The following is a 16,611-nucleotide window of genomic DNA, read 5'->3' as shown; positions in this document are numbered from 1 at the left end:
TTTTCTTAAAGAGAAACTAAATCCTCTCTTTATTTGACTTTAAACTGCTCCATAGTTCCACTAGATTTGCTCTTGGTTGGGGTAATGTCAGTGGGTCAGCTTCCCACTTTGTATTAAATAGAATCTCCGTTCATTATAGAATAAAAAAGTTCAATAAGGCTTGAAAGAACTTGCCTGCCTTTTATAGCCAATCATGTTTGTGGGCTCAGTCCATTTGAGCTGCTGTAACAAAGTATCGCAGACTAGGTAGCTGATAAACAGCAGAAATTTATTTTCCACAGTTCTAGAGGCAGAGAAGTCCAGGATTGTGGTGCCGGCAGCTAGGATGAGAGCTTCCTGGTTCACGGATGTACATCTTTTCACTGTGTCCTCATGTGGTGAAGAGGGCAAGGACACTGTCTGGGTCCTCTTTATAAAGGTACTAATGCTATTCACCCCTCAGTACCATTCATGGGCATTAGGATTTTAACATTTGCAGATGCCTGGCTGGCTGTGACTCTTGGTCGTGAGTTGGAGTCCCACATTGGATTTGAAGCATACTTAAAATTTGGAAAAAAAAAAAAGAGAGAGAGAGATTTCAACACATAAATTGGGGGAGAATACAAAAATTCAGACCATAGCAGCTGGCATATTTCAACATGAAAATTGAAAAATATTTGGACAAATCATCTAATTATTTGGTCTTTGGTTTGTTAAGCATCCAGATAATTAGAAACATTCAGATCATTCAGTAATCTCTTTTTTTATTTTTTGGTTTTGTTTTTGTGCTACATATACAACGTATTCTGTAGGTGGAAAACATAAAAAATAGAGATGATGAAATCTACCTTGGTTAACAAGATATATTATTTCCTCAGAGTTTCAGTTATAGCATTCATTCTTTTTAATAATATTTCTCTTATGGGTTACCTCAGTGACTCAAGTCAGTTAAGCATCCAACTCTTGATTTCCGCTCATGTCATGATGTCAGGATTGTGAGATAGAGCCCTGGCTCAGACTCACTCAGTGTGGAGTCCGCTTGTCCCTCTCCTTCCCTCTCTGTCCCTTCCCCTGCATTCCCTCCACTTGCTCTTAACTGCTCATACTTAACGCTCTTGCTCTCTCTAAGATAAATAAATAAATAAAATCTTTAAAAATATATAATATTTCTCTTGTTACATATTCAAATGACTTACATGGTTCAATAGCATTTTTCTAAAACTTAAATAATAAATTTATATAAACAAAAGGCACTAAAGTATATGGAGAAAGATCTATGAGAAGTATATGATTTTCTTTTTAGTTTTCTTTTGGTTATTTAGCTGCCTATATAGTACACCCAGTACATTTAATTAACATACCTTTTTTTTTCCTTTCTTTCCCAACAGGCTTAGAATGTAATAATTCAAGAATTTTATAATACAGTGGAGTAGCTTAACAACTGCTTTTGTGCTTCCCATGATATGTTCTCTGTATTGTAAGTATATATTTACTTTGATGCTGGCTTGATTGTGAGAGAAATGTGTTCAATTAGAACTTGTACGTAACCTAGATTGTTTCAGAATTATTATACACTAAAACTGACCCAAAGTATAGAAAACTTGAAGAAGTTTATCTTATATGAAGAGCTATTCTGTAAATTTAGATTTAATGTTGTATCAAAGTTAAAGCTTAATATAATTATCTATTGCAGTAGAGTAATACACTTAGTTATATTTTTAATAAATATTTTACCTAATACCTTAATATTTGCATACTATTTTTAGTTTTCTATAATTTAAAAAAAATTGGACCTGCAAAATTTTATGTTGAAGTATTAAAATCTTGAAATCATCTTTATAAAAATGTAATGTGTAATATTATTTTAAGGTCAGGCCCATTTCTATATTAGTTATTTTTTCAAAAATGATTTTAGTTTTGGCAAGACAATACCTACACTACTAAATCATGTGTGTGTGTGTGTGTGTGTGTGTGTGTGTAGTTTCTTTAATAAATTACATAAAAAGAAGAAAACTCATCTTTACGTGGTAAAGGAAACTCTTACTATTAATTTCACATTGCCAGAAAGCAAAGAAGGGAATGAAAGGCTAGAATACTATGCTGTTTTTGAGATCAGTACTAAGCTGAAAGTACTAACTCACAGGAGTGGGAAGGAAAGGAGGTAGCACAATACTTTTTTGCTCACGAGAAAATAAGCCAAGGTAGCCCAATACTTTTGCTCACGGGAAAATAAGCCAGAACTAGAGCCCTTCAGTAATCGGAAGTGTCCCCAAAATTTATGGCATGGTTAAGCCATCAGGTGATGCTGTTCTTTGACAACACTTGATAGAGCCAGACCTGCAATATTCATCCTGCATCTTGCTCTCCGTTCTCCCTTCTCTTTCCTTGCTGGGGTCCCTGTCTGAGCATCTAACATTTGCCACAAGTGACTTGGAACTTAGTGATCCTTGATCTTTCTCTACAAAGGCAGGAGAATGAGGTGTGACTGATTATACTGTGGAGGCTGTAGTGATGGTAGATACATTATTAGCATGTCATTTCAGAACACTGAATGCTTTTTGACACAAAATATAATTTAATACACAATACGTGGTTCTAAAGTAGTGCTAATTGATAAAGATAAAATGTGAGCCAAACATGTAATTTAAATGTTTCTTGTGGCCACATTTTTTAAGAGAAGAAAGAAGCAGGTAAATAAATATTGAGATCTTTTATGTCCTTTTTTTTTCACACTAAGTCTTTGAAATGCTGGTTGTATCAATCAGGATATTACATTTTTACTGGATATTCCATACTTAGATTTCATAAAATTCATAGTTGGAAAAAAGTAGATTCACAAAGCCACATTGTCCTACACATACTTGAAGTATTCTAATAACTAAATTGAATATAACTTTTTAAATTTAAATTAACTAAAATTCAAAGTGATTTCCTCAGTCACACTTGCCACCTTTCAAGTACTTGACAGTTCCATGTGGTTAATACCCACCATGTTGGACAGCTCTTGTGCAGAGAACTGTAGACATAAAGCCATAATTCTGCTACCTAATGAATTTTGTAGGTTGATGTCAGAACACGCCAATGAAGTGTATTACTTCAAAATTTTAATGAGAAAAACATGTCAAATCCTACAGTTCTGACTTAAAATGAAATTTTAACCACTCTCATCCTATCCATAAGAAATTATAGATAAGAAAATATACAAGGTCTAAACCGTAACTGTAATGCACATTGGAATTTGTTTTAAATTTGCTTCAGTGTAAATGCCCTGTTGTAACTAAATGAATTAGCTGATCATAGCCCTTCCCATTACAATGAATGATTCAAAAGCAAAAAGTAAAATTCTTAAAGATGTCTCCATCAAATACACTGTTTAAAAATGAAAATAGAAACTTCAGACTTATAAACTACATATATGATAAAGGATTTGTATTCAAAAATTATAAAGAAGTCCTAGAACTTAACAAAAAGGAAAGAAACAACCCAATTTAAAAATGGGTAAAAGATCTGAATTCCACTAAAAAGATGTATGAATGGCCAATAAACGCAGGGGAAGATGTTCAACATCATTAGTCATTACGGGGATGCAAATTAAAACCACAGTTAGAAACCACTAGACACATATTAAAATGAATAAAAAAATTTTAAAAATCTGGCAATGCTAAATGCCGGTGAGCTTGTAGAGCCCCGGGGACTCTCATTCATTGCTGATAGGACTTTAAAGTGGTACCAGAACTTTGGAAAATTGTGTGCCAGTGTTTTTGTAAACCTAAATATACACTTAACCATATGATCCAGCAATCCCATTCCTATATTACCAAGTGATTTTCAAATTTATTTTTACACAGAATTCTATATATGAATATTTATAGAAATTTTATCTGTAATTGCTAAGACATCAAAATAACCAAAATGTTCTTCAATTGGCAAATGGATGAACAAACTATAGTATAGCTATACAGTGAAATACAACTGAACTATAAAAAAGAAAGCATTATTGATTTATGCAATATCTTGGATGAATGTTAAATGTATTTTGCTAAGTGAAAGAAGAAAGAACCAAATGACCGAATACTATTGATTATATATATATGAAATACTAGAAAAAGAAAAATTTAGGAAACAAGAAACATATCAGTGGTTGTCAGGGTTTGGGAGATATGAAAGACTTGACTATAAAGTGATAGTATGAGGACGTTTTGAGGGGTAATAGAACTGTTCTGCATGATACTGCAATTCTGGATGAGTGACTATGCACTCATCAAAACCTATAGAACTGTACACCACAGAGTGAGCTATATAGTATGCAAATTAAAAATAAGAAAACAATTGGATATTGACTGTGACAAATGAATCTAACCAAATTACAAAAGTTTTTCCATGGGGAAAATGATCTAGCCTAAGTAACTTAGGGAAACAGTCTTTTGAGAGGACAAAGACTAAAATGAATAATGCTGAAGAGAAAATTACTGTACATAGACATTGTACACTCTTTGATAATTCTCCCCCAACATGAGTACGGGTGAGTAATTATGTAACCAGGTTAAATGTATATTAGGGTGGGACACATAAATAAATAAATTGTTGATAATAGAAACTAGGTTCCTCATTGTCAGTGAAAGAAGTTTAAATAATCAAAGGGAAATAGCTAAAATTAACTTTGTAGTGCTAAGTTAGAGACAGAGAGATAATATGAACTATTTTTATTTTAATATACCTATTAATAGATACAAAAATAAATATGGATATGTGCGCATACATGGGTATACATACATACTATTTATTAGCTCTACCTACTGAAAAGTCCTAGAAGTACTAACACCACAGAAGCAATGAGCACATCTTATGCCCAGATTTTAGTTACTAAGTACCATTCTCCAATTTAAAAAAGGAACCCATGGGCACTTTGGTGGCTCAGCTGGTTAAGTGTCTGACTTTGGCTCAGGTCATAATCCTGGAGTACTGAGATGGAGCCCCACATCAGACTCCCTGCTCAGCAGGTAGTCTGCATGTTCCTGTCCCCCAGCACCTCCCCCTGTATATGCTTGATCTCTTGCTCTCTTGCTCTCTCTCTCAAATGAATAAAACCTTAAAAAGTTTTTTAAAAAAAGGAATCCAGGCCATCAGGAAAAATGGCTGATTTGAGAGATATGGAAGGAAAAATGTAGTTAAAACTCAAGTAACTTCTAGTGTCAGAAAGTAAAAAAGTGCCAAAAAAGTCATTAGGGCATGTCAAAAGGACATGGGGGCAACCAGAAAGAGTTTCCAGTGACCAAAAGTGAAGCACTTTGTGCAAGAAAATTATGATTCTATTAGGCTATAACCTAGCAACTAAAATAAATATTGATAAATTCACACTGGTACAAATAAATGATTGAATAGAAAGAAAAATGACAGAGAAAGCAAAAATCATCTTTACAGAAGAATTCCAAATAATATACGTAAACACCTCACCCACCTCCTAGGAGGCAAAGCTTAATTCCTCTTCCTTTGAGTGTGAGCTAGACTCCACGCCTCAGAGAGTATAGAAGTGTGGGGCAAAGGTATTTTTTCCATGGAGAAATGTGGCAGATACCACTTTCATTGAGTGATCAAGCTTAACATCTCCAAAATAAGTTATGATGACCTCCTGTACTCTCCTGTGATTTTATGAGTGCACTTCATTTCTGTTCTATTCTTTCCACAAACCCAGAGCTCCATTGTAATCTTGAGAGAAATATGAGGCAAAGTCAAATAGAAGCATGTGCTACAAAATGTTATCAGTATTCTTCACAAGTTTCAAGATCATGAAAGACTGAGAAACACAGCTAGAGAGATGAGACATTATGACTTAATGCAATGTGGCACCCTGGATTTGGTCTTTAAACAGAAAAGAGGCATCAGTGGGAAACTGGTGAAATCTGAATAAAACCTGTAGCCTAATTAATACTCTTTTACCAATGTTCTTTGCTTTGACAAATGTACCATGATTATGTTGATAGTGGAACAAGCTGGTGAAGGGAGTTCTCTGTACATCCCGGCAACTTTTCTATAAGTTGTTATATTATTTATAGATATATTAGTAATACTATTATTACATATACATATAGATTTTTACATGCCTATAAATCATTATTATAAATTATTATTATAAAGATCTTTGAAAATGAATTATAAGTTTTTAATACTTGGTCAATGATAAATCTACTTTTAGAAAGAGTCTTCTCATATGCAATCTAATCCTTTCTACCCCAGCAATAAGCACATCTTACCATTTTTGTGTAAGTTATTAAGAACCCCTGCTCCTTATTTGCTATAAAAATGTTCTTTCATTACTTAAAATTTGAGAATTATGAGTTTTTCAATGTATTCATATTTTTAACAATTCATATTACTTAAACTGTCCAAAATAATGGTTGTTTTAATTTATAATTTATAATGAAATTTAATTAAAATTAAATTTGGCCCTTTGACTCCATATTATTTGGCAATGCAGCCTTACTGTTCACATAGGCATAGCAGCTTGACGGTCATTATGGCTGGCTATAGTTTTTACTGTATAAATGGATATATGTTTGGACATAGAAAATCCATAAATGGCCAAAATAACTATAGTGCCTTTTTAAAATGGAATACTTAAAGGCTTGTTTACCTTATCTAATGAAATAGTATTGCATCACAAGACCAAAATCCCCTTATTGTTTTTAAGTTTAAAGGTTTCTTTATACACATATGACATTTCAGCCTTACAGTGAGTATGCAAAGTAGGAAATTCAAATAACATTCTTTAGTTATAAACGGGAAAAGAAGGAAGTCTCTGCCAGGCTAAGTGACTTGCCTAGAAGCAGGCAGGTTGTGAAGGGTTGAACATTTTTGTACAGCACACCTGGCTTACCTCTGAATCCTTCTCCTTTGTACCACTGTATGGACATATTCTTATTTGTTAGAGTATTTTCTTGTTTTTCTTAACTTTAGAGATATCCAAGCTCTTTTGCTTAATTTAAAACAAATTTTAACAAATTGTACACCACTAAAAGAAAAAATATTATTCACATTTAAAGCAAAAAATTCCACCTGAAATACCCATTTTCTGTTGAACTTCAAAATCCAATCTAGATTACTAGCTTGGAAATCACTATTGCTAATTTATTTATATTATATAAAAGTATGCTTTCACTTTAAGGAAATCTAGTGAATGAGAACCAAAAAAAATCACAAAATATATTAACTGAAAATGATTTTTTATTATAAATAATAATTATAAAATTAATTATAACAATCATTTGTCTCACAAAAGCATTTATTATGACTTTTCTTAGATAACAATCTTCCCCGGTACAATTCTGTTCAGTTTATACATAGTATTTCAGAAGAAATAAATTTTATGAAGCAAAGCAGACCTACCCATGGACATTGTGATCCCTCCCTTTAGTATTTTAGTATTTTAGATCCTTGCCTTTAGTCGTTACATCGCTATCCCTATATGCTGCAGTTTCTCTAGGAGTGATCTGATAATCCATAGGCAGTTTTAATATGGGAAAAATTTATAGCATACTCTCACTTGTCAATAAATCAAGCTTTCTCCCTATTGCTTTCCAATCACAATACCAACTTCTAAGGGAACTTGTTTTATTAGGTAATTTGAAAATACTTTATTAGGCTATTTGAAAAGCTCTTGAATAAAAGAGGATGACAAACAATAAAAGAAGATACATTGGTAGGAAAAAAAACCCTATACCTTCAAATAATAGTATACTAGGTACAGAAGACATGTGCAAAATCAAACTAATCCATCCTCTGTGTAAATCCCATTTAGTAGCTCTTAGAATACATAAATATACATTGAAAAGAAGATTCCAAATCTACTTCTACCATATCTGAATGCTTAGAGCTCTCACTGTTTTCTTTTTTCTAATCTAAACTCCTTCTACCATCATAAAAGCCTATTGCATTTTTGTTTTTATTGTTCAAGAAGTTATTCGGAAAGGTTTTTTTAATAAGACCTCTCTCTTTTGTACTAAGCCTTCCTACTGTACTGCCTGGTGAATATGTGTGCTTAAAAATATTTACAGTGTTGAATTTTAAATAAAATACCATTGAGCACATTTTTCATTCAAGGAAACTAGGCTTAAGATGTCAGAGAATAACCGGGGTAGCATAAGTGGAACCATAGGTGCGATTGGCTCCAGAGTCCTGGTGTTTGTGTTGACCATTCTATATGCAAACACTTATATGATTCTAGCAGATGTAGGGTAGAGTATAGATAGCCAGATACACTCATGGAGGGATGGTGGAAGATGGATGGATGGAAAGACAGACAACCTGTTCTATTATGGTTCCCTGATATCTCCCATACAACAGATAATATTTTATCCAAAGGTAGAAAACATGTTAAAGGGAATTGGGAAAGTAGTTGATAGAGAATTCCACAGAACTTGGATAATAATAATAATTTGGAGAAAACTGAGGATACAATACTTGCACTTTCTGTGCCCAGGAAAACTTACTGCTTTATTTTGGTTACTCCAAAAAAGTCCATTTTTTATCTTAGTAGTATGGTCAGATCAATGCCTATGGAAGACTGTACCTATAATAATGGCTACTTTATATTCTTTTCTTATCCCTTTAATGATATCTTTATTTTGAATATGTAGATATAAGCAGCTCTAAGACTATACTTCAAATTATATGCTCTAGGGGAAGAATTAGTAGACAAAGATGTCTGGAAAGTCTGAATTTATTATTGTCAAATTGGTCTTGAAATTTTATTTTTAGTGACAATGATTTCCCTGTAGCTAGACTATAAACAGAAAACACTTTACAGTGAACCAAGTCCTCTAGGAAAAAATAATGTGGTGTGAATATTTATGTAAGTAAGTACTTAGAAGAAGTAGGAAGAGATAGACATAACCTAAACTTTTATTTGAAACCATGCGTATTAGCCCTGTGAGATTTCTAGCTATTCTTATAAAATAAACTACCACTCAAGGGATCCTGGGTGGCTCAGTGGGTTAAGCCACTGCCTTCGGCTCGGGTCATGATCCCATGGTCCTGGAATAAAGTCCCGCATCAGGCTTCTTGCTCAGCAGGGAGACTGCTTCTCTCTCTGCCTCTGCCTGCTTGTTTTCTCTCTCTCTCTCTGACATTAAATAAATAAAATCTTTTTAAAAGTAAATAAATAAATAAATTACCATTCTATAGATTTTCCAGTCCAATTTTAATTGTTTTCAACTATCTCTATTTGGTTTTCTTTTCTTTTCAGTATATCTTCCTATCAAAAAATTGATCTTTCATTTTTTATGTCTCAGCACTTTTTCAAATTCATATTATTTTTGTACTTGAAACAGTAAGATGTTAATTTAAAATTTGTGACTTTAAATCAGTCATTTATACCAAAAAAAAGTGAATATAGTGATTTCTCCATTCCTTTGTTGGAATATCATGATATGTCTCAAAATAAATCTGTATTGTTGAAGGCATATGCTCCCTTGGTTTTATGGATGCACAATATCAAATCTTCATTATGTTCAGAACAGAGGTTGAAAATGGAGAGCTTCCATCCATGACAAAGTGAGGGGAATTCATCAGTAAATCTTCAGGGAGGAGAAGATGAACAATGTGTTGGATGGCCCAAAGAGTTTTAGGAGAGTGATGATGTGTGTTCAATATTAACTTTCATACTCTGCTATAGTATAACACCTCTCCATCTAAAACTTCAGAAACACCTGCTTACTATGCCTTATTTATAGCAAATAAGACATGAGTAGAATTTTTAAATTTCTGAGGTATGAAGTGAGAGCACTAAATAATCAGGAGTTGATAAGAACCTTAGAATTCTCAGAAATCTTTTGGGACATTGGAATTTCCATAGAATACGGGAAGGTTGGCTAGGAACTTCAAATATAGAAACCACAACTTATATATAGGTTACTTTTGTTATTACATAAATATTTAAACAATATTATTTTAAAAAATTCAATAAAAATGTATTTCACCCAGAATCCAACCACCCCATAGATATTAGTCTATGTTTCTTTTTATTCCCAATTCATATTTACACATAATTTTACATGGTATAGTTATAATTTTGTGTTTCGATTTTGGGCTCAACCCCAAATCATAACCACTTTAACATATATAATAATTATTTTATAGGTATCCTTATAATGACTGTTTACTTAGTTCTTTCCTTTTTTAAAAATTATTTTTTTTTCAGTGTTCCAAAATTCATTGTTTATGCACCACAGTCAGTGCTCCATGCAATACATTCCCTCCATAATACCACCAGGCTCATCTAAACCATCTTCTCCCCTCCAAAACTCTCGGTTTGTTTCTCAGAGTCACAGTCTCTCATGGTTTGTCTCCCCCTCGGATTTCCCCCAACTCACTTCTCCTCTCCATATCCCAAAGTCTTCCATGTTATTCCTTATGCTCCACAAGTAAGTGAAACCATATGATAATTGACTCTCTCTGCTTGACTTATTTCACTCAACATAATCTTTTTCAGTCCTGTCTATGTTGATACAAAGGTTGGGTAGTCTTGGTCATGGTAGTATTATTTCCAATGGATAATACTCTGATGGCATAATATTCCATTGTATATATGGACCACATCTTCCTTATCCATTCATCTGTTGAAGGGCATCTTGGTTCTTTCCATAGTTTGGTGACTGTGGCCACTGCTGCTATGAACATTGGGGTACAGATGGCCCTTTTCACTACATCTGTATCTTTGGGGTAAATACCCAGTTGTGCAATTGCAGGATCATAAGGTAGCTCTATTTTTAATTTCTTAAGGAATCTCCACATTGTTTTTGAAATGTGGCTGCACCATCTTGCATTCCCACCAACAGTATAAGAGTGTTCCCCTTTCTCCACATCCTCTCCAACACTTGTTGTTTACTGTCTTCTTAACTTTGGCCATTCTAACTGGTGTAAGGTGGTATCTCAATGTGGTTTTGATTTGAATCTCCCTGATGGCTAATGATGATGAACATTTTTTCATGTGTCTGTTTGCCATTTGTATGTCTTCTTTGGAGAAGTGTCTGTTCATGTCTTTTGCCCATTTTTTGATGTGATTATCTGTTTTGTGTGTGTTGAGTTTGAGGAGTTCTTTATAGATCTTGGATATAACCCCTTTGTCTGTAGTGTCATTGGCAAATATCTTCTCTTATTCCATGGGTTGTCTCTTTCTTTTGTTGACTGTTTCCTTTGCTGTGCAGAAAATCTTGATGAAGTTCCAAAAGTTCATTTTTGCTTTTGTTTCCTTTGCTTTTGGAAACTATCTTGAAAGAAGTTGCTGTGGCTGATGTAGAAGAGGTTACTGCCTATGTTCTCCTCTAGGATTTTGATAGATTCCTGCCTCATGTTGAGATCTTTTATCCATTTTGAGGTTATCTTTGTGTATGGTATAAGAGATCGGTTGAGTTTCATTCTTTTACACATAGTTGTCCAATTTTCCAAGCATCATTTATTGAAGAGACTATCTTTTCTCCACTGTATATTTTTTCCTGCTTTGTTGAAGATTATTTGACCATAGAGTCAAGGGTTCCTATCTGGGCTCTCTACTCTGTTCCATTGGTTTATGTGTCTGTTTTTGTGCCAGTACCATTCTGTCTTGGTGATCACAGTTTTGTAATAAAGCTTGAAATCAGGCAACGTGATGCCCCCAGTATCGTTTTCCTTCTTCAACATTTCCATAGCAATTTGGGGTCTCTTCTGGTTCCATAAAAATTTTAGGACTGTTTGTTCCAGCTCTTGGAAAATGCTGGTGGAATTTTGATCAGGATGGCATTGAAAATATAGATTTCTCTAGGCAGTATAGACATTTTAACAGTGTTTAATTCTTCTAATCCATGAGCATGAAATGCTTCTCCATCTTTTGCATCTTCTTCAACATCTTTCTACTTAGTTCTTTTCTTATCTTTGATATTTGGATGTTCATGGGTTTTCATATATACAAACAAAAGTTTAGTATAAACTTTTTTTCTTTTTTTTTTCTTTTTTTTTTTTAAAGATTTTATTTATTTACTTGACAGACAGAGACAGACCAGTAGGCAGAGAGGCAGGCAGAGAGAGAGAGGAGAAAGCAGGCTCCCTGCCGAACAGAGAGCCCGATGTGGGGCTTGATCCCAGGACCCTGGGATCATGACCTGAGCTGAAGGCAGAGGCTTTAACCCACTGAGCCACCCAGGCACCCCTTAGTATAAACTTTTAACAAATATTTTTGTCCTCATTTTGGATCATGTTCTCTTGTGGAGGAAGTAGATTCTGACTTAAGAGTCAGTCTCTAGATATTTGGAGTATAACTAGGTATATGGCTGTGGAAAATGGTCTCAAACTTTCTAAGCCTTGTTTTTATTAAATGCAAAATGGAAATAAAAATAGGACTTACACTGTAGGATTGTTGGAAGAATTAAATGCAAAAATGTATACAAAAGATTACCCAATGTCTGAGCAAATTTCTGGAAATTAAACTATTGGGGATAAGGACATGATTATCTATATTCTTCCCAAGAGTCTTGCACAAATTTTTAACTTTCAGAGTATCCAGCTGCTGAAAGGATGAAAACTGATCCTTAATATCTTAAACAAAACACGACACTCCTGAATTTATTGCTAACTTAAGGAAGGGAGAACTATACTTTTCAGAGCAGAGAAGTCTGCTGATACTATACAGGGTTTGGGTTTAAAGTAGAATTCAGGGATTAGCAGGCTTCCAGGGGAATTAGTGCATTTATGTTATTTGTAGGAACATGGTTTCTTAGGTAAGAATGTCATTGATTAACTGACTTTCATAAGTGTATTCTTCAAAGTGAGTCTTTTTCCAGATCAACTTTCAGAATTTAGGATTGTTACCAATTAGTTCATTTGCAAACACGTGTTCACCCAGGTACATTGCCAGGAATTGATCAAATTTGTGTAAAATCAGTTCATATGATTTTGAGAACTGTCAATAACTGATTAAGTTGGCTCAAAACCAGTTCTGATAGTTACTTGCTACCAGAGCTGCAGAAACTCGGCCATTGCTGAAGAGTGTGGGAGCATTTTATTCTCAAGCTATATTTGAAACACCATATCAGGAAAAAATTTCCTGAGGAAAATGATGAAGGATGTCAAGAAGCACTCTCAATAAGGAAGACTAGGAAAAAACTAGAAGTTTGCACTTAATGCAATCTTCTGATTGACAAGTACTACATCAGTATCACACAGTGACATAAATGGGGAAGGTTAATACCCACTTAATAGACAAGGGAAACTCAGATGGAAGTTTATGTAAGTTAATAAAAAGTTCTCAAAACTTAATTCCTATTTCACTATCAAAAAAAAACATAACATTTTACATTTTGGTGGGGGTTATAAATGTCTTTTATTAACCTTTTTAGATCACAGAGCTGCTTTTCTTCAAAGAAAGATCAGAGTATCTGATCTCTGTTTTGTTTTTGTATAATTTCTCTCTCCTTTTTAATATAAACTGCGCTGTTACTTTCTGGTATTTCACTGTAGAGTAGTTTCCATTTCCTCTCAGAAAGTTGCCCCTGCCAGTTCCAAAATCCCTTTTTGGCTCTCATCCTCCTAAGTTTCCTTCTCCTCCATTGTTAACAATTGTGAACACTTCTTTCTTTAATTGATGTTCAGATTCTGAAATATTGGGAGTCTCTTGTTTTTTCTTCCACCCCCTTCTGTTCTTCTAATATGCAAAACTAAATCTCTTCTCTTTTCTGGGCCAGGCCTTTCCAAAAAGATCTAAGATCTGTTTTATTCTCTCCCTCTGTCTCTCTCTCTCTTTCTTTCCCTTTCTCTCTCTCTCTCTCTCTCTATGTCTCTCTCCCTTTCCTGAGAAGTATCTTAGTAGGTTAGGTGCAGGGTAGCCCATTGCAGATAATGCCTTTGTCTTCCATTCTGCCACTCTTCTACAACCTATTCCTTCACAGTCAACAGATGGCCTATTCCACCTTGATCTCATAAAAAGGAGCTTGTATTCTGGGGTCAAACAGAAGAGTAAGAAATTCCCATTTCTTCTATTTATTGGATGCTGTGACCTTATGTGAGTCATTAAGTTCTATGCAAATTTCTTTATCTGTAAAATGTGAATTTGAGTACACAGGATGGCTATGGTGATGTGATAAAATCACATATAAGAAGTACCTAGCACACCGTCTCTACCCAGGAGGAATACATAAAAAATGCATCTTCTTATTTGTGTTCATTTCTCATCACTTACTGCATTGACTCTTCTCAGAATTGTATAAGCAAAAGACCCAGGAGACCCATTGTCAAAAGCCCAGTGTCTTTGTCTGTAAGGATATTGGAAAATTTATCAAATTTTACTCATTTAGAAAGAGTAATAATTCTCTATCTTAACTTCATTGTAAGGATGGCAAATTGTGATAATGACTTACAAAACTACTTATAAGTATAATAATAACAATAACTGTTAGCATTTTTTTTCATTTGGCAACACAAGGTATTGTGTTGGCACTTAATTTATGTATATATGTGAGCTCAATCATTACAATCACCTACCAGAGAGTGAATATTCTTTCTAATATATATGTAAGGGAACTGCAGCTCAGAAAGATGAAGTCATTGGGCCAAATGTACATATTTAAGAGGGAGCAGAGCTGAACTGAGGTACTCTGAATATTTACTCTTATCCTTAGAGCACTATGAAAATCTGAGGGGTTACAGTTGCATTCAGTCAGTGTCCTTTCACTAAAATGTTCCTTGGCCTATTACTTGAATTGTGTCCCATCACTACCTAGCCCCCTTTAAAGGCTCCTGTTAATTCTTCTAAAGATGTTTTGGAGTTAGATTCTGTTTGAGGTTATAGCTACTTTGTTTCTCATATCATTAATTCATAATTCCCTTTTGTAATCTCATGGCTGAGATCTATGGAAGTGCTATAGGAGATTTGAAAAAGGAAAGGAAGGGAAGAAAGAAGGAAGGTAGGGAAGAGAGAAGGGAGGGAAAGAGGAGGGTAGTGAAGGAGGGAGGGAGAAAGGGAGGATGGGAGAATAAACATACAGAGGTGGTGTTCCCTCTCAGGAATGTACTTAAGCTTTTCAGGGTGAAGGTTAACCTGAGCTCGTCTTCCCTCCTATGTATGCCATGCTGTTGTCAGTAGAGTCTGTCCCCTTCTATCCTCAACAGTGCTTAAGCTTCTCTCATGTATCTGCCCCCAGGTACAGATAAAAACTGATCTGCAACCTTTGAACATTATTGTTTGCTTCCCTAAAGTTCTGAGTTTTTGAAAGTGCTCACTGAAATAAGTAGAGAATATTTATATGCATATCACCCTTATGCTGCTCTGTAGATCCAGGACACATTGAAAATTGTCATTTATACACAGTGAGTTAGGTTTCAGTGCACTTGAAAGCAAAGAGTTCTCTTGACTCTATTCTCAACTAGGAAATTGAGTGTGGTCTCTATATACACACATTTCTAATTCCAATCTGCATTGAATTCATGTTATTTGCTGTTACAAGCATGTTTATTTGATCTAGATGAATTCCATGGAGACAGAGGCAATGCCGTTTCTGTACAACTTTCTTGTTGGAACATGGCCAGGCAGTGAATGAGAAGTATAAACTGGTGATTAGAACGGAAATGAACAACCATCTGTAATAATATTAAATAGTTGAACATAGAATTTAAATCTAAGGGTCAATGCTTATTAACCTAAACTATAATTCTTAAAACACCATTTTTATGAATAGTTTCATATTATTATTTAGCCTGAGAGGTAGTAATTTCTTTTGCTAAAAACTAGTTTTTCTTCAAGTAATTGTAAAAGACTTCATAAGACAAACTGAAGATCAATGGATTAGGCAAGTAATAGGCTCAACTACATAATTATCAAAATCTTTAAAGTAACAACAACAGACACTATAGACAAAGTAAACGCTTTTTAATTAAAAAATTTGGGAGGTATTTGCCAAGATCATATTAGACAAAGACCTAATTTTGTGAAATGTGAAAAGTGCCCTAAAAAGAATTTTAATTAAATTACAAGAAGAACACAATAAAAGGGGCAAATAAAATATGAACAGTCATTTCATAAAATCAGAAATGAAAATGATCCACAAATAAAGGAAGTGAAGTCCAATCTTACTAAATAATAAGCAGGGAAATGCAATATTTGTGCTTTTATGGGATATTTTTTCATTGGTTTAATATTGTATGGTTCATATATCCATTGTCAATCATTAGAAGAAGGCTAAAATATATAATAGTATATGCTTACCAATCAATATTAAGCAACCATTGAAAATAACTTGATAAATATATAAAGACAGAACAGGTATCAAAACTATGCAGTACAAAAAGAAAGTCTTAGAAAAAAATAAATATAATGACCTCAGTTACCTAAAAAAAATGCATGTACTATGGTATAGAAATATACCAATATGTATAAGGTTAATGAAAAAATTCTAGAAGGATATATGCCAAACCAAAACAAAAGTGGTTATCTCTAGGACAGGAGAGAGAGTTAAGTGGAAAAATTAGATTGGGTGCTAATGTTTACTATATATTCCTGAATTGTTTACATTTTAATAACAAAATACATTATTATAATACTTACACACTTTTTATAAATTAGGCAAATATAGACACTACATAGTAAAATGTTTTCAGAGAAAATTTATTGGT

General features: G+C 33.9%; 1 protein-coding gene across 1 annotated transcript in view; it reads left to right on the top strand.

The window, feature by feature from the left end:
• The first annotated feature begins 1,377 nt into the window (after nt 1–1,377).
• The window catches only part of FUT9 (fucosyltransferase 9), a 93,263-nt gene continuing 78,029 nt past the window's right edge, over nt 1,378–16,611 (top strand). The window contains exon 1 of the mRNA XM_044245392.1: nt 1,378–1,456. The gene's annotated coding sequence lies outside the window, so the exon portion shown is untranslated. The remainder of the gene's footprint in view (nt 1,457–16,611) is intronic.

This window comes from Neovison vison, chromosome 1, assembly GCF_020171115.1.
Source record: "Neovison vison isolate M4711 chromosome 1, ASM_NN_V1, whole genome shotgun sequence".
Classification (NCBI taxonomy): domain Eukaryota; kingdom Metazoa; phylum Chordata; class Mammalia; order Carnivora; family Mustelidae; genus Neogale; species Neogale vison.
This window is presented reverse-complemented; position numbering and strand designations above follow the sequence as displayed.